Source organism: Ornithorhynchus anatinus, chromosome 14 (assembly GCF_004115215.2).
Source record: "Ornithorhynchus anatinus isolate Pmale09 chromosome 14, mOrnAna1.pri.v4, whole genome shotgun sequence".
Classification (NCBI taxonomy): Eukaryota; Metazoa; Chordata; class Mammalia; order Monotremata; family Ornithorhynchidae; genus Ornithorhynchus; species Ornithorhynchus anatinus.
In genome coordinates this window covers 11,664,536-11,683,024 of record NC_041741.1, presented here as the reverse complement: position 1 = coordinate 11,683,024, position 18,489 = coordinate 11,664,536, and the positions used below count along the sequence as shown (strand labels likewise).

The following is an 18,489-nucleotide window of genomic DNA, read 5'->3' as shown; positions in this document are numbered from 1 at the left end:
GGTATGAGAAGGTCATGGAAAACAAATACAGTAAGGAGATTCGACAGTTTCCAGTCCCACAATAGAATAAAGAGTGGAGAGAGAGGATTGTATCTATCCAGAGCTTAGTGCAGTGCTTTGCACACAGTAAGCGCTTAATAAATATCTTATTTATTATTATTATTGGAGTAGAACGGGAGATGGAAGAGGGCTAAGGAGGATTTTCATGATCTTGTTCAGACGTTTTGACTTCTCAAAAAGACTTTGCTATTCTGAATAATGCATTATTTGACATTACAGAAGCATCGCAGTCTGGCACTAGGAAAATTCAGGCAGAGAACAGGAATATCATGCCCAAATTTCTAGCACAAAGCACAGCTACTAGATTTGTTTTTCACGTAGAAAGACGCTGGGGTGGCCCAACAACTAGATATTCTAGTACTATATGAGTAAAGAGTCTGAACCAGCAACCTTGGGTCACATGCACCAATTAGGACAAACAATTGAGAATTATAATGAGCCCTAGAGATTCATTTGTCTCCTAGTCAGTTGGAAGCTGCTGAGTAGTCCACATCTATTTCTTAGTAAGTGGGAGAAAAACTATTTCAGGTCTGAAACAAACCAGCTTGAATGAGTTGGGGGGATGAGGAAGCCCCCAAAACTTGAGGTGGACCTTTACCAATGAGAAATTAGGATAAATCTTTGCCCGCAATACTTCTGTCCACCAAAGGACTATCGGGAATCCATCTGAGGACTTTCCTGATACCTGTATCTCACCAATATTTAATTTACTGTTTACTATAAACAGACTTGAGCTGAAAAATTGTAATCACATGTTTCACTAGAGTAAAAGTGCATCAGGCCTTATGTCTTATAATGACAGAGGACGTCAAGACCTAAGAGAAGGTAGGGGTAAATTTGATGTAATTGCAGCCAAAAGATAGGATAAAATGCAGCTGGCTCTGACACTGTCCCAGATGAATATGGCTACATTTGATGGGGGAAAATTGGAAGGGATGAGAATTATTTAAGAAGATAGGCTTGCTGCACTGAATAGAACTATTAACATAACTACCACCCAAATGTCTATACTATTGCTTGGATTTTAGGTGCACAAATTAACTACAATAATATTAATTAAACCAAATCACAGGTAGATCCATGAGCCGCAGGCTGCGGTAAGCACACATCTAAGGCCCTGTGCCAGGGATCTTTGACTGGAAAGGACCATAGAGCAGTGCCACCGGATACGCAAAGATGGAGGAGAATTCTGCTTTTCCAGCTTTGGTGCTGAGCAAGACATCTCCTTGCACATAGATCCCATGGGCACTCTGTGAAAATGCATTCCAATTATTCCAAGATTAAATATTCACAGGTCGGTTGCCACAGGCAAGCACCACATACCCATAAGTCATAGATTCTATGCACACCATAAATGTGGACAGTTTGAGCCTCTTAAAGACACACAAATTTGGAATTTTCTGTAAACTGAGTAGTGTTGTGAGTGTGTGTACGTGATTGTGTGTGTATGCCTGTGTGTATGTTTTTAGCATAGTGTAGCTCTGGAACAAAGGAGAATAGCTGAAACTAAGGAATGGCAGTATATTGATGAGGCAGCTTGGCTGATGGGCTGAAACTTGAGTGACAGACAGATATCCAATCCTGCGCCTGCTGCCTGTGCTTCACGATCCTGCACAGATTCTGCATTGTTGCTGCCATGGAAGAATCTGTGTTTGGATTCGCTGCCTTGGTAACTGACTGCACCTCAGTCATCCTCACAGCTGAATAGCAGGCAAAGTCAGACGCATCTGCATATATACACAAAACCCTGCTTAATCATTCCATTCATATTATGCCGTGTCCCTACTGGGTGGGGGGGGTGGGGGTGTTTCAGCAGCATAAAATGATTCTAAGCAATTCTATGCGAGACTGGGAACAAAACAACCTACCACTTCAAAACAAGACCCCTCAGGGAATTGTATGAATATATTTGAAAGACTGAGACACAAAATGACGAGAAGGCTAGTAGAGAAGGTTTGAGCAGGAACTGGAGTCTGAGCCCTGAATTGGCTCCACTGTGATTTCCCCATCCATCAGTGAGGAGTCCGCTATCATACCATAGCACTTCCTGTCTGAACTTTTAGGTCTTGAATGCCATGGGAACCAGTTAGATGCCAAGGCCGTTGCACCAGGTAGAGGTATGTGGATGGAGGAGTGAGCAAAGTGCTTTCAGAACTCTAGTGCTCACAGAAATTCTGTGTTTGTTTAAATTTCTTCTATATGTAACAGGAAATTGTTTGACCTGTTTTGATTCTTATCTGTGAGGCTGTAAGAATGACACATGCCAGTATAAAGTACTTTGGCCATTGCTATGACCAAACACCTTAGGGAGGAGATGGCACTGGAGTATCCAATTGGAAAAGGCACCTGGAATCGTGAACTTGGACACTGTCATTTTCACTGAATGGTGTCTTATGTGATACCTAAGGTACACAGGATCACTTTTCCATCTTTAGGGCCATCCTTGAATTGCACAGGCCTAGGCAAATAGAATTAGCCATTCTCAGGGGAAGAAGGGAAAATGTCTTTTTCAGGGTCAAAGAGATATTAGAGGCACCTGTTGTAGGTTCAGGCCAGGTTTGAGGCTCGCACTCATTGGCCTGTTCTATTAGCATGGGTAGGGCAGGATAAGTACAGTACAAGGCACTCTTTTCCTTTTCTGGAATTTTTCTTGGAGGAGTTCTGGAGAGCACTCTGGTTACCTTAAGCAGCTTGAGGGTGAGGCCTAAAATGGTTGGGGCCAGGAGGGAAGAATTTGAAAGAAGCGGAGGAGAGGGAAAAGATAATAGGAAGGATTAATTATGGGTGAAGAGGTAAGGGAGTGAAAGGAGAGTGGGAAGAAAGGGGAAGTGGGAAGGGGAATGGAAAGGTAAATGAATTGAAGGGGAGAAAGGAAAAGGAGAAAAAGGTGAGAGAGAAAATGTGGAAGGAAAGGATAAAGTATTCCCATCCCCTCTGTTGCTACTACTCATGTTCATCTGCCATTACATCACAACCAAACAGCAGTTCTTAAAGCACCAATCCTATTTTTTTTAATGGTATTTGTTAAGTGTTTCTTATGTGCCAATACGTATACTAAGTACTTGGGTAGATACAAGATAATTACATTGGACACAGACTGTGTCGTGGCTCAGTGGAAAGAGCCCGGGCTTGGGAGTCGGAGGTTATGGGTTCTAATCTTGGCTCTGCTGCTTACCAGCTGTGTGACTTTGGGCAAGTCACTTAACTTCTCTGTGCTCAGTTACCTCATCTGTAAAAATGAGGATTAAAACTGTGAGCCCCATGTGGGGACAACCTGATTCACCTTGTACCCCCCCCCAAGGCTTAAAACAGTGCTTTACAAATACCACCATATTATTATTATTATTAATTAATCCTCATTTGCCAGATGAGGTGGCTGAGGAACAGAGAAGTGATTTGTCCAAGGGCACAGAGCAGACAAGTGGCAGAGCCAGGATTAGGACTCAGGCCTTCTGACTCCCAGGCCTGTGCTCTACCACTAGACATGCTGCTTCCTTTAGAAATGTGTGCTCTGCACACAGTAAGTGGTCAATAAATACGATTAAATGATTCCCCTGTCTGACCTGATTAGCTTTATCTACCCCAGCACTTAGTATGGTGCTGGGCACATAATAAGCACTGAACAAATACTATTATCATCATCAACCCCAGGATGTGCCACACTTGTTTGTGGCCCCACATTCCTGCTGTATATAATAATAATGTTGGTATTTGTTAAGCGCTTACTATGTGCAGAGCACTGTTCTAAAGCGCTGGGGTAGACCACAGGGGAATCAGGTTGTCCCACGTGGGGGCTCACAGTCTTAATCCCCATTTTACAGATGAGGTAACTGAGCACAGAGAAGTTAAGTGACTTGCCCACAGTCACACAGCTGACAAGTGGCAGAGCCGGGATTCGAACCCAGGACTCTGACTCCAAAGCCGTGCTCTTTCCACTGAGCCATGCTGCTTCTCTATAATGTTGGTATTTGTTAAGCGCTTACTATGTGCCGAGCACTGTTCTAAGCGCTGGGGTAGACACAGGGGAATCAGGTTGTCCCACGTGGGGCTCACAGTCTTAATCCCCATTTTACAGATGAGGTAACTGAGGCACCGAGAAGTTAAGTGACTTGCCCAAAGTCACACAGCTGACAAGTGGTAGAGCCGGGGTTCGAACCCATGACCTCTGACTCCAAAGCCCGTGCTCTTTCCAGTGAGCCACGCTGCTTCTCACCTTCCACTTCATCAGCTGTTTAAATACTCTGCTGTCATCTATTTTCCTCTCATATTTTGCTCATCAAAACAAGCAGCAATAAGTATTGTCTCAATCAGTCAATCAGTAGCATATATTGAGTGTCTGTATTCACAACACTGTACTAAGCACTTCAGAGAGCTCACAAAAGACAAAAGAATCAAACCCAGCTCTCAAGGAGTTTACAGTCTAATGGGTGAGGCAGACACAAAATGATTCACAGATAGAAGTGCTCAAAGAGTAGAATTTAAAAATCAACTATATATATAATTCTTGCAGAAGATTGTGAGTGCATTAGTGCTGAGGAAGTGTAAAAGTGCTGAGATGATAATTGGAAAGATGTAATCTGGGAGTAGAAAAATTAACTGAGGAAAGCCTCCTGGAGGAGGTAGGAATTTAGAAGGACTTTGAAGATGAGTGAACTGAGTTCTGGTGGATTTTGATGCTGGAGAATGATTGAGTCCCAGAACCCATAGTTGCTAATCAGGTCCTGTTATTTGGCATTCTGTATGACTTACAGATAAAACTGCCCAAGAAGACAGTTAGGCCTTCTATAGCAGGCCCAAGTATGCAGTGTCATTTGTTACCATGGTCAAACTGCTGGCAATTATACTTAAGGGATCAAAGAAAAACTGTCCTAAAATCCTGGCTGAGAAAATTACTTAACCTTATCCCTCTCCTCCCACTGTACTTACCATACACTGAAATCCTTCTGCTGCACAGAGTATGTTTACCTGTCAGTTGTCTATAAGATTCTAGTTCTTTGAGGGCAGAGTTTGGGTTATGTTCTTCCAATGAAGCCCTGACAGTAAAATATTCTGCACCTAGTGGCTTAGTTTTCACAAGGCAAAATCTCCTCTCCACACTGCAAGCCCATGTTAAGCTTTAATGGTTCCAACCAAATCAAACTCCATTTTCACCCAAATTTAATATGTGAAGGATTCAGTAGTTTGTCAAGCTAAAAACCAGTGGGTTCAACCAACGCAGGAGAGGACTGATAGTCATGTGCTGCATTCTCTTGTGATTGGTCTGGAAGGCTACCTGACAAATAGCTGCTGCCTAGGGGTGCTTAGGCATCCCTTCTCTTAACTTTATGCTTTTCTTAGCCTTCAGGAGGTTTTCCAGAGGACAAGGAGGGCCAGGGATGGAAAAACCAGAAGTGCTTTCAGTCATCTAACACGGTGGTATCAGGGTTTCCGAATTAGATAGTGAGCTTTTGGAGAGCAGGGATCATGCCTTCCAAATTTTTCATACTATACTTTCCCAAATGCTTAATAAAGGGCTCTGTACACAGTTAGCACTCAGTAAACACCGATGATTGATTATTGTACAGTATTCTAAGCAGAATAGGTAGTCCATAAATATGATTGATCAATTGATTACGAGGTAAGATACTAAAGGTGTTTAGTTGCTTTTTCGACAACTTAGATTTGCCCCAAGTAGATTCAGCTCCTAAAAGGGAATTTTCATCTGAACATTCATTTCAAAATACACCCTTTCCGTCATGCCAGGGGAAAACAAAGCAGGAATAGAGAGGGCAGAGAAAAACAAGATGTCATGCTATCTGTAGCCTCCCAATCAAATGATCATATTTATTGAGTGCTTACTCTGTGCAGAGCACTAAACTAAGTGCTTGGGAGAGTACAATATAACAGAGTTGGTAGACACATACCCTGCTCACAACTACTTTCATCCTTCTGCACATCATCTCAGAAGGGATACCCTACTTCCTTCAAGAGCAGAGAGTGGGCAGAAACCCACAGAGCCACATTTAAAATGGTGAGAAGGTTGTGATAAATTGAACAGTATGGTCCTTCCTGGAGAAATGAAAAGACAATGAATTGACCAACTCCTTTACTCTGGTGTCTGAATTATTTAATGTGGTTTAGTACTTTTCCCTGTATGTCTGTCTTGGACTGTGGGATAGGGACCGCATCTGAATCAATCTCCAGGAGTCTCCCAAGAGCTCTATACAGCGCCTTGTGCATTGGAAGCACTTAATCAATGTCATTATTGATTGATTGACTGAAATACTGTTGACTGATGAAAATGGAGGAAAAAAAAGGAGTATTTTTCTTTAGGATTGATTGATTAGCCATACCAATCCCCTCCACTGTAGGTGTGATATTGAAATCTTTCAGATTTGAAGGAGTCAAGGACTATTAGGATGCTCATCTGGGGTTTTGTTCCAGATAGTTTCTCAGCAGATCCTAGAATTTGCTTGGTTTTCCCAAACCAAAACTAAGTAGAGGGGATTAAAAAATGAATTCCCCCATTCCCTTTCCAGACTTCCACTTTTCTTCCTGAACCATCAGGTAGCTAGGAATTCAGTTTCCCTCTTTAAGCAAATTATGATCGTGTCCAAACAAATGTAAAGGTCCAAGAGAATGTATATGTATTGGGAGCTTAATTGACATCACTAGGGGTGACTTTCTATTCTCATAGCTTTTTTCATTATTCTCTACAAGAAAAAGATAAATTAATGGATTCTGATTTCAAAGCTTCTCTTAGCTCCAATACTGGCATCTCAAGATCTGACTTGGGTATACTGGACAAAGAAGGTAAAGTGAATTAGAAAAAAAAATTATCGCCCGGAGTGACCATCCAAACCCACTAGTGCTCATCAAAGAATGAAAACAAGGTCAGCTCAGGGACAAAACACCACCCGCCCCCCGCCAGGCAGCCATGGGAAATTAATTCATGTATACTAGCTCCAGAACACATGATGTCAGCATGGGTGATAGATGGCATATCCATCTGCTAGTATACAGGCCCTAATGCAAACATTAGCACTTTTGAATCTTGGGCAAGTCACTTAATTTCTCTCAATCTCAGTTACCTCATCTGTAATAAGGGGATTACCACTGTGAGCTCCATGTGAGACACTATGTCTAACCTGATTTGCTTGTATCTACCTCAGTGCTTAACAGAGTGCCTGGCACATAGTAAGCACTTAACAAATACCATAAAAAAGAACATTAGGCAGATCTGGAACGAATACAAGAGACTGCCTGTTTATCCAAATTTTATTTGGCAGTCTGGGGCCTAGCTCTTTGGATACCCAGATATTTGACACTTTTTAGAGGAGTAGAAATACTTAATAAAGACTGGGATGGCAAATCATTATGATACTCTTCATACAGATCCCAAATTTTCAATTAACATTAAGCTATTTAATGTTTGTGTCTCTCCAACCTTAAAACTCCTGTTTCTCCATCCCAAAGCCAATGGAAATCTTAACACCTTAAAGGAAAGGAGAACACATTCCTTCACTGGCAGCCTGAGGAGTATTTTGGTTATCATCACATTGGGCAGACAAAACACAATGCTCTCAATGTCTGCACTCTGTTGCAGCCAGTAATTGGTTGAGGAAATAGTTTAACTTTGAAACATACACCTGTATCATTTCACCAGCTTTGTAGTCTTTGTGGATCTTAATTACGGCATCTTCCCTTTTTCAGATAAAAATGTGAGAAAGAGAAAGAAAGAGAAGTGAGAAAATGAGATGGAGAAACAGAAAAAGTGAAAGGGAGAGAGTGAGATAAACAGAGTGAGATGAAAAAGCAATAGAGAGGCAGAAAGAAATAGATGGAGAGAAAGGGAGAGAAAAACAGAGAGAGAGAGAGAGAGACAGAGAGACAGAGAGAGAGAGAGGAATGGTGAGAGAATTTCGGGAAGTATTTGCCCAAATTTTCAGATCTGATATGCTTCCTCAAAATTTACTGATTCAGGAATACATCACCATGACTTCAGAATTTTTTATTTTACTTTAGATTGTGTATTTTGCCCTGATCCAGCCTAGGGCACCCCTCTGCTGAGAGCTAGCAGGAGACGGGCAGGGCTGTGGGAGGTAGATCACCTTCTGAGACCTCAGTGAGCCTTGGACTTCCACTGATTGTATTCCCTGGGGGGACACACCCCAACTTTGCACGAGACCACCGATGCAACTATACTTCCATTTGGAATGTTTGCGCTCTGAGCTCTCTCTGCCTCTCTACTGCTTTTTCATCTCATTCTGTTTATCTTTAAACTCCCTTTAACTCAGAAAGGGATGTGGCCTTTCCCTCCTAGGTGGGGCTCGCAAATCCCATTTGGTGCTTTGAGGGGCTGACAAATTGGCCCCCAAAGCCTTAGAACCCCCAAGACTGATCATGTAGCCCACAGGCTCCACCAATCCAGATGGAGATAGCAAACTAGGCGGCTGAGTTCTGCCCAATCACTCACCTGCCTAAGGAGATAATACAAAGCCAGGGGCCAGGTAACAGGGCTTCAGAGAGCAGGAACTCTGCTAGGCACCTATCTCTCTGGCCAAAAATGTTCAATTCGGGGAGAGAGTTAAGGTTGGTCAATTGGGGTGAATGAGTAGGACTTCAAAATCCAGGCCTCCATTACTGGATCTACCCTTCACAGCTGTGTCAGATAGTCAAGCAGTGACAGTGCCAGGTAAGCGATCAAACCAGGACACTGTCTCAGCAGAGCAGAGGCAGGGGCCTCAGTTGGACCTTTGAAGCCCAATTGGCTTGGCATGCCTCTGCCTCCAAGTTGAACAAAGGCAGGAGAGAGGAGACCAAACTAAAAGGGTGGGGATGGGAAAGTCTGGTCATTTTTAGGCTTGGAGCCATTAGCCTCAAGATGATAGCTGGGAACTTTTAAAAATGATTTTTTTCCCCATTTTGAAAATGGGCAAGAGCAATGAAGGAAGAATATTGATTCTTCAATACTATACAATCTTCTTTAATTAAAAATATGATGTCATAGAAGGATCTGAATATTGGTGTGGTTTGTTAGCCTGACAGATGTGCGCTCTGGGTGATGAATACCTGAGTTGAAACTCCGGTCAGCCAGATAGACTGTAGCTCATACCCAATCCAACTTCACTGATACTGGGTAGAGTCACAAGGTGATGGATCCTACTCTCCATCATTCTGGGGAAATCAGAAATGAGGAAACACTATTTCCCAATTCTCCCTCTTCCCATCCATCTGAGATATCCTGGGCTTGGTTTCTCTGAACCTAATACACACTATTGCCACACACTATCTGGTTCTTTGGAAGCTTGCAATCTGACATATCTTATGTGGGGAAGAAAACTGACAACCCAGTGGACTTCAAGTTTTCTTTAAAGCTTCAGTACAGGCCAAAAAGAAGATCTTTCTGGAAAAGGAGTGAATACATGTATTCCAAGTAAAACCTACGCCCTATAGGACATAGGATTTCATAATGAAAGGAGCTCTCTTTCAGTAGGATGCTCAGAGGATTCCTAATATTCATTCATTCAATAGTATTTATTGAGCGCTTACTATGTGCAGAGCACTGTACTAAGCGCTTGGAATGAACAAGTCGGCAACAGATAGAGACAGTCCCTGCCGTCTGACGGGCTAACAGTTTAATCGGGGGAGATGGACAGACAAGAACAATGGCAATAAATAGAGTCGAGGGGAAGAACATCTTGTAAAACCAATGGCAACTAATTGGAATCAAGGCGATGTACATTTCATTAACAAAATAAATAGGGTAATGAAAATATATACAGTTGAGGGAACGAGTAAAGTGCTGAGGGGATGGGAAGGGAGAGGGGGAGGAGCAGAGGGAAAGGGGGGAAAAGAGGGTTTAGGATGGGTAACCTAATCAATCATACTTATCTGAGTGCTTAATTTGTGCAGAGCACTGTACTAAGTGCTTGGGAGGGTACAATATAATAAAGTTGGTAGACCTGTTCTCTGTCCACAATGAGCTTACAGTCTAGAGAGGGAGACAGACATTAGTATAAATAAATTATGGATATGTACATAAGTGCTGGGGCTGAAGGAAAGGTGAATAAAAGGTGCAAATCTAAGTGCAAGGGTGACTCAGAATTGAATGGAAGAAGAGGAAATGAGGGCTTAGACGAGGAAGTCCTCTTGAAGGAGATAGGCTTTTAAAATGCCTCGAAGGTGGAGAGAGTGATTGTCTGTTATGAAGAGGAAGGGCATTTCAGGCCAGAGGCATGATGTGGGTGAGGGGCTGGCAGTGAGATATACAAGATCAAGGTACAGTGAGTAGGTTAGCATTAGAGGAGTAAAGTGTGTGGTTTGGATTGTAGAAGGAAATCACAAAGGTAAGGTAGGAAGGGACAAGGTGCTTGACTGCTTTCAAGCATTTGGTAAGAAGTTTCTGTTTGATGTGAAGGTGGGTGGGCAATCACTGGAGGTTCTTGAGGAGTAGGGAAACATGGAATGAATGGTTTTGTAGAAAAATGATCTGGGCAGAAGAATAAAATATGTACTGAAGTGGGGAGAGACAGGAGGCAGGGAGGTCAGCAAGGAGGCTGATTCAGTAATCAAGGCAGGATAGTATAAGTGCTTGGACTAATGTGATATCAGTCTGGATGGAGAGGAAATGGCAGATTTTAGCAATACTGTTTAGGTTGAATGGATAGGATTTAGTGACAGATTGAATATGTGGGTTGATTGAGAGAGATGAGTCGAGGATAATGGCAAGGTTACAGGTTTGTGAGACAGGGAAGATGTTGGTGCTGCCTAGAATGTTGGGGAAGTCAGAAGGAGGATGGGTTTGGGTGGGAATATGAGGAGTCCTCTTTTGGACATGCTAAGTTCATGATGCTGGCAGGACAACCAAGTAGAGATGTCCTGAAGGCAGGAGGAAAAAAATGCCTGAAGAGAAATAGGAAGATTAGGGCTGGAGGTGTAGATTTGGAGATCATCCGCATAAATATGGTAGTTGAAAGCCATGGTAGCAAATGAGTTCTCCAAGGGAGTAGGTGTAGATGGAGGACAAAAGAGCACCCAGAACTGAGACTTGAGGGACTCCCACAGTTAGGGGGTGGGAGGCAGAGAAGGAGCCTCAAAAAGAGACCAATGACACCTGATGTGAAGATGGCGGAAATAGTGAGCTTTTACAGCCCTTTCTCTTTCATTTCAGTTCCTTGAATGGGTGCATCTCTATGTCAGTCACACACTTGTCAGCTGTGTGACTTTGGGCAAGTCACTTAACTTCTTGGTGCCTCAGTTACCTCATCTGTAAAATGGGGATGCAGACTGTGAGCCCCATGTGGGACAACCTGATTCCCCTGTGTCTACCCCAGCGCTTAGAACAGTGCTCGGCACATAGTAAGCGCTTAACAAATACCAACATTATTATTAAGAAGATTCCAACAGACTCAGCCAAAGCAATAACTCTTGAATTCCAGTTCCAGGTATGATATTATTCTCTCTGTCTCAATGTCCCCATCTGGAAATGCAGGGAGGAATTCTCTTCCCCCCATCCCACCTCTCCCAACACTAAACCTCCTCCACTACTTTCTCTCCCAGGCCTCCACTGTGACACAGACACAGAAGTCCTGGAAGAAACCTAACTCGTCTTCCAACATCTTCCAATCAAGGCAGAAGGTGGGTGCCACCATGAAGGCACACCGAGTTGGGCAGTTGGGCCTGACTCTGAGAGTCAACTGGTTTCTATCTGTACCTCTGGGTTCTGCCCTTTTCTCTGGGATTTAATGGACCCATTTGGGTAATCTGCCTCCTCCTTGACACTTGATTCAGTCCACCTTTCCTGTCTGAATTTTTAGCCTCATCTGTTTTCTTGGGTCTGATTAGTATATGGCATGGATTTTCCTCTAAAAAAACAAGCAAACAAACCATCATACCCATCTGGGGCCTAGCATGCAGGAAGATGATTTTTGTGATCGGTGCCTTAAGTTCAGAAAGTTAAACTAACAACAGGCTGAATGGATTGAAACAAAATCTCCTGAGGGAAAAGATATTAGTCCATTCTATGGCTTTGACTTTTAAGCACCATCACTCTGAAGATGCTCTGTCTTGAAGGGGAAAAAAAAATCTAAATGGGCTGCCATGAACAATGAAAGTGGTAAAGTTATTTATGATGCTCTAAGAGGGGTTTGGGAGGCTTCAGAACCTCAATAGGGAAAGGCGGAGGGCTATGTAGGGGGAGGGGGAGGCAGAAGGAAGGCAGGAGAAAGAAGGGAGATTAGCCAAGGGCATATATATTAAAAGCATTGTTTTCAAAGAGGAAGAACGTTCAATATGTTCAATACTCACGAAATACCTTTCTAGACTGACATTTTCCTGAAAATGTCATTTTCCAGGAAGAGGGGAATTATTTTGTTGAAAGGAGCAGCCTAGTTGTAGGCAAATGATTAATTATCATGAAAATTCATCGATGTATCATTGCAATTTCAACAGCATTTCTCCAAGTGAAAATAGAGCCCCTGGTTAGTATCCCTCCTACAGATATTATGAGGCTTTCATTGATTAGCATTAGAAAACACTTGGCATCCCTCAAGGGAAGAAGAATGTAATAACTGTAAGAATTGCCCTTATCTACCTTCTATCTATTATATTAATGAGTCAAGGATGTTGGTTGGTTAGTCAAAATTCCAACGTGTGCCAACTGACATCTGCCTAGACATTCCAGCCAAGTTAATCAATAGGATTTATTGAGGACTTACTGTGTGATGAGCACTGTTCTAAGCACTTGGGAGAGTACAATAAAGTAGGATGACACAATACCTGCTCTAAAGTTTTCAATCTAGAGGCCATTAAAGTAAATTAGAGGTAAGAGAAACAACAGGATATAAGATTATGTCCATAAGTGCCATAGGAAGGGCAGGGAGGTGAATATCAAAGTCTTCTGGGGTAAGTACTTAAGTGAATAAAGTTCCCATAAGGGAGGGATAATAGGGAATGGTGGCAAATGGTGATGCAGAGGACAGATGCTAAAGGGAAGAAGAAATCCACAGAGGAAGAGAGTTGGCCTGGAGAGCTTCAAGGAGGAGCAGAGAGGGGGCTTGAGATGAGGCTTACGGAGCCATGCTCTTCCACCTCATTTTCTCTCCAGCCTCCCTTCCTTTGCCCTTCACCCTCCTAAGCTCCCACCCTACCCCCGGCCATGACTTCAGATGCCACCACACCCACCCCAACCACCAACGCCTCCACTGGTCTCACTGTTTCACCAGGCCCTTAGACTATTTATTATTATCATATTTCTCTTTGATTTGCTGAAAAACACTGAAAAGTGACACATTAGTAACACCAGTGTTCTGGTACCTGGGTGAACTACAGTTTCTGCATGGCACATAGCAATCTCAGTATTAAGTTACTTGACTCAGCATGAAATTATAATCAAAATAAAAGGAGGAAATGAATGGAAAGTAATAATAATAATAATGTTGGTATTTGTTAAGCACTTTCTATGTGCAGAGCACTGTTCTAAGCGTTGGAGTAGATACAGGGTAATCAGGTTGTCCCATGTGAGGCTCACAGTCTTCATCCCCATTTGACAGATGAGGGAACTGAGGCACAGAGAAGTGAAGTGACTTGCCCAAGGTCTCACAGCTGACAAGTGGCAGAGCCAGGATTCAAACCCATGACCTCTGACTCCCAAGCCCGGGCTGTTTCCCCTGAGCCACGCTGCTTCTCTGTGAAAAGTATTCACTCTCTCATCTAAAAACAGATTCATGGCCCTGAAAATCTAACACTTTCATGACCAACCTTGAAAGCTACTTTTGCCTACTCACCTGTCATCAGTAGTGATTTAAACTGGGCAACTGGAGACAACATATTTTATGATTTTACTCCCTCCCTGTTTAGTCACTGGGGGTTAGAGGGGAGATATCAGCTAGTAAGAACTTCCCAGTAAGTTGGATCTATTTGGTACCATTTGCAAAGCTGCTCAATTGGCAATGAAACAAATGAACAAGCTGACTACCCCTCTAGCCCTAATGATGAATAAGAGGGAAACACCATGGCCTAGTGGATACAGCACAGCCCTGGGAGTCAGAAGGACCCGGATTCTAATTCCAGCTCTGCCTCTTGTCTGCAACATGGCCTTGGACAAGTCATTTCACTTCTCTGTGCCACAGTTACCTCATCTGTAAACTGGAAATTAAGACCCTTAGCCACATGTAGGACAGGGACCATGTCCAGCCAGATTAGCTTGTCTCTACCCCAGTGCTTAGAACAGTGCTTGACACATAGTAAGCACTTAAATTATCATTCATCCAATAGTATTTATTGAGCGCTTACTATGTGCAGAGCCCTGTACTAAGCGCTTGGAATGAACAAGTCGGCAACAGATAGAGACAGTCCCTGCCGTTTGACGGGCTATTATCATTATGATCATTACCATTATTATTACATTTAACCTATATTATTGACTGGATCTTAGTAGCTATTTCTGGAGGGGAAAAAGAGAGAAACTAGGAGAAGGATGGAGTGATATCTAGACCATGATATCAAATCATGTCTGATTGCCCTGTATCTATCCTGGCATTTAGCACAATGCTGGACACCTAGTAAGCCCTCAACAGAGACTGGAATTATTAATAGTAGAATCTATGTTGAAAGAAATTTTCATTTCCAACCCTGAATGACAGTGATCCTAGAGGAGAAACACATCGCTTTCTAGTGCCACCATGTGACCTTTCAAGACCATAATTAAGAGTTCTGCAAAGTGACACTACTTCAATCAGAAGCTCTCAGTGCAACTTGCTGCCCAAATGACTTTCAAAAAAAACTCACTATCACCTTTCTCCAGGGATGGGTCTACACGCCCCTAGGGCAAATTAATATCATTCCACTATTCAGAGCACTTCAGTTGTCTATAACAGAATGTCTTTTCAGATGCTGGCTCAATAATTTTGCTATTTGAATCACTCTAATGCAAACATAGGTTCAGAGTAATCTACTTTCTATGGAGTTTCTTTAAAAGCAACCTTAACCTCCAACTAGTATACTTATCATCAGCATGCCAGCTAATGATACAGCAATACAACAGTGACACAGTTATCATAACAATAATGATAATAATTGTGGTATTTGTAAAGTGCTTACTATGCTTACCAAGCTTTGTACTAAGTACTGAGATAGATGCAAGATAATCAGGTCTGAAAAAGGCCTTGTCCCACATGCGTCTCACATTCTAAGTAGGAGGATGAACAGGTATGGAATCCCTATTTAACAGATGAGAAAACTGAGGCACAGAGAGGTTAAGATGTTCAAGTGCGTATAGGAGTTTCCCCAAGACTTTTAGCAGTTTCTATTAAAGTACTTATAAAAAATGTACATTTCAATGATTTTACTACCTATGCACTATCTACAGACAGGGTGGAATAGTAAATGTGCCTCCTATATTTAATAATAATGGTACCTGTTAAGCACTTACTATGTGCCAGGCACGTTCTAAACTCTGGGGTAGATACAAGTTAATCAAGTTGGACAGAGTCCCTGTCCCACATGAGGCTCACACCTAAATCCCCATTTTACAGACAAGATAACTGAGGCCCAGAGAAGTGAAGTGACTTGCCCAAGGTCACACAGCAGACATACGGTGGGGCCAGGATTAGAACCCAGGTCCTTCTGACTCCCAGGCCTGGGCTCTATTCACTAAGCCAATCTAGTATGCCAATCTACGAGCATACTTCGGGAGTTGGTTCATTTGGGAACACCTAGACTGTAAGCTCACTGTGGGCAGGGAATGGGTCTGTTATATTGTTATATCATATTCTCCAAAGCGCTTAGTACTCTGCACACAGTAAGCAGTAAATGCTCAATAAATATGATTGACTGATTAAAGTTATCTTGTTCTGAATCTGACAGTACTCTTCATTAACGGTCTCAAAACTGAATTCTGTGTTTACACAGACCCTCACCAGAAAAGCCCAGGAATAAAAAGGCTGTTGGCAGTGACGATAAGAGAGTCCTTATTCTGTTTCTAATGCAACCACTCTATCTCAGACAGGATGGATTATGCAAAGGTGACTGTGACCTTGGGCAGAAACCAGGCTATCCCCAAGGATGAGCAGCAGGTCACTGCCCACAAACTTATATTTTGGAAGATGCTCCCATGTCACCAAATTTAGCTTCTGTAGGACTCACGAGGATGAGCAATCAAGAATTCCAAGCTAATCCCTGCGATGGCCCAGCAGGCTAGCGCCTCACATGGAAAATGGGAAGCGGCTTTTCCAGAACAGAGAAACTGCTCACTCTTCAGGACCCTCCCAGAGGGAAAGCTAATTTGCATGGGATGTCAATCACTTATCTGGTGGCATTAGCTAGAGCACAGCCAAGAACAGGGGAGGAACTAAGCTATGAAGTGGGGCTAGAAAAGTGGAAAAATACTTAGAGCCACGAGGAGAATGACTCTCTGCCAGGCACCCAGTAGGAAAAGAAATGTGACAGTAGTGTTCCCCAGGAAAGCTGAGGGTCAGCAGGGTAAATACCTGGGAGTGACCTGAGGACAGTGAGTCCCCAGAAAAACTGCTCAGGAAATTAAAACGGTATTTTGAGGTGGAGGGGCAGTAGCCCCTGGGTTTACATTAGGAACAAGTACCAGGTCAGGGATAGGTTGTTATTCCAAGATCTGGTTTCATATTTTGTTGTTGGTGAAACCTTTCACTAATTAAATGCTGGTTATCTGTTTATAACAAAAGAGTGTGCCTGAACAATCTGTATGTGTGGACCCTGCAAATTCACAGAGATCTTTATCACAGGGAGGGAGGGGCATTTGACATTCCCTACAAACCACAGCAGCCAGCCCTTGAGGTGCAGAACTGGCTGGCTGAACCCCAAATGTTATCGAGTCTTTTTGGGGTATGAAATCTGAGATGGTGTCAGCAAACGACCAGGGGGATTTAGGGGTTCACTAGCATGGAGCCCCAAGACAGTCCCTATCCCAACTGCAAAATGTCATGGACACTAAGTCTCTGGTGTCACAAGTCCTTAGTAGAGTGCTCAGCACACAGCAATTGCTCAATAAATATGACTGAATGTCTGTCTCCCCCGATTGTACATTCCAAGCAGTACAGTGCTCTGCACTTAGTAAGTGCTCAATAAATAAATACTGTTGAATGAATGGATGAATTAATTAATCTGACCTCATGTGCAGAAGTCCAGAGGAGGAACAGTTGGATGGCAGTGTCAAGAAGAACCGAGGATGGAGTCCAAATTGGGGGACAAAGCATGCCCTGTGTTTTGTCTCAGATTGGACTCTGGGCTGAAGATAGCCAGGCTTGGGCATGGCCCGTCTCAAGATTTGATTAAGGAGGTTCTGCTGGGGATGTCATGAAGGGGACAGGCACTTGCTACAAAGGGGTTTGGCCAGCCAACCCCTAGAGAGTAGTCAGCCCTTTGTTTTCCTACCACCTTGGGCTGGATTTCAATAAATCGCTGGGAGTTAACCAAGCTCTGTATGTCCCAGGTCCCCTGGGATCTTGAAAATTTGACTGTATATTCCATAAAACATTAAATCATGGGGAAATTAAGACACCGCACTTAATGTGAAACAAAGTTCATATACTCCTGTTTAAACACAGATTAGAATTTCTGTCAGAACAATGCCAGTGAAAAGTTGACATTCTAATTAATACAATTTACATCATAAAGCACTGAATATCTTTATCTTTCCATTGTAAAATACCCATTATTTTTTATTAATTCAAGCCTCTTCCAATCAGGCAGGAATCTAGTACCTTGGACAGTATTGTTCAGCCCAAGAAGAGAGGCAGTGGGGTTGACTGATAGTTTTGAAAGCTGACTCTGAGCGGTTTGGTCACCTTGGTCACTCACAGAGTTCTGGTCATGCAGTGGTTGGGCCTAGGGGTGGTTCTTCATGGTCTGGGATTGACTGTATGTCCTGTAACAACTCTGCACATGGCTGAGGCCCAGGCTCTGATGCCTTATGCCCTCGCAAAATGCCTATGAAATGCAATGCTATGGGCACATGACATATGTTGGGGTGGAGGCAAAAGAGGTGTTATGGAGAGACCCAGGATCACCTCACTGTTAGATATCCAAGGATCCATGTTCCCTCTCTTTCCCCATTTCATGCCACTGATGAAAGAAATATGAGAGACCTTAGAGCCAGAATTTTCATTTTGTAAGACAATGTGATTTTTCCTCCTGCTTTATCACAGCTCCACTACCTGGGCTCCACCCCCTCATAATTGATATCGGCCATTTGAAGCATTCAGTAAAAACCTCCTGAGGTTCATCAAATGTCCCTCAGTCTATAATTCTTGCCTCTAACATATTCAGAGGCAGATTCATCGAAGTGTTTTCCATTTCCCCTCAATGGTTTTGCTTTTGCGCAGGGACAAGTGTAATGACAGTTGTATTAATTACATGCTAGAAACCCACATAGCAGCAAAAATGATTGAGATCATCGTTTTAAATATTTTATTA

At 42.9% G+C, this 18,489-nt stretch overlaps 1 protein-coding gene across 3 annotated transcripts in view; it reads right to left on the bottom strand.

Moving 5' to 3' along the window:
* Window positions 1-18,489, bottom strand: part of LOC114805403 (A-kinase anchor protein 6-like) — a 181,218-nt gene that overhangs the window by 67,427 nt on the left and 95,302 nt on the right. The window lies entirely within an intron of this gene.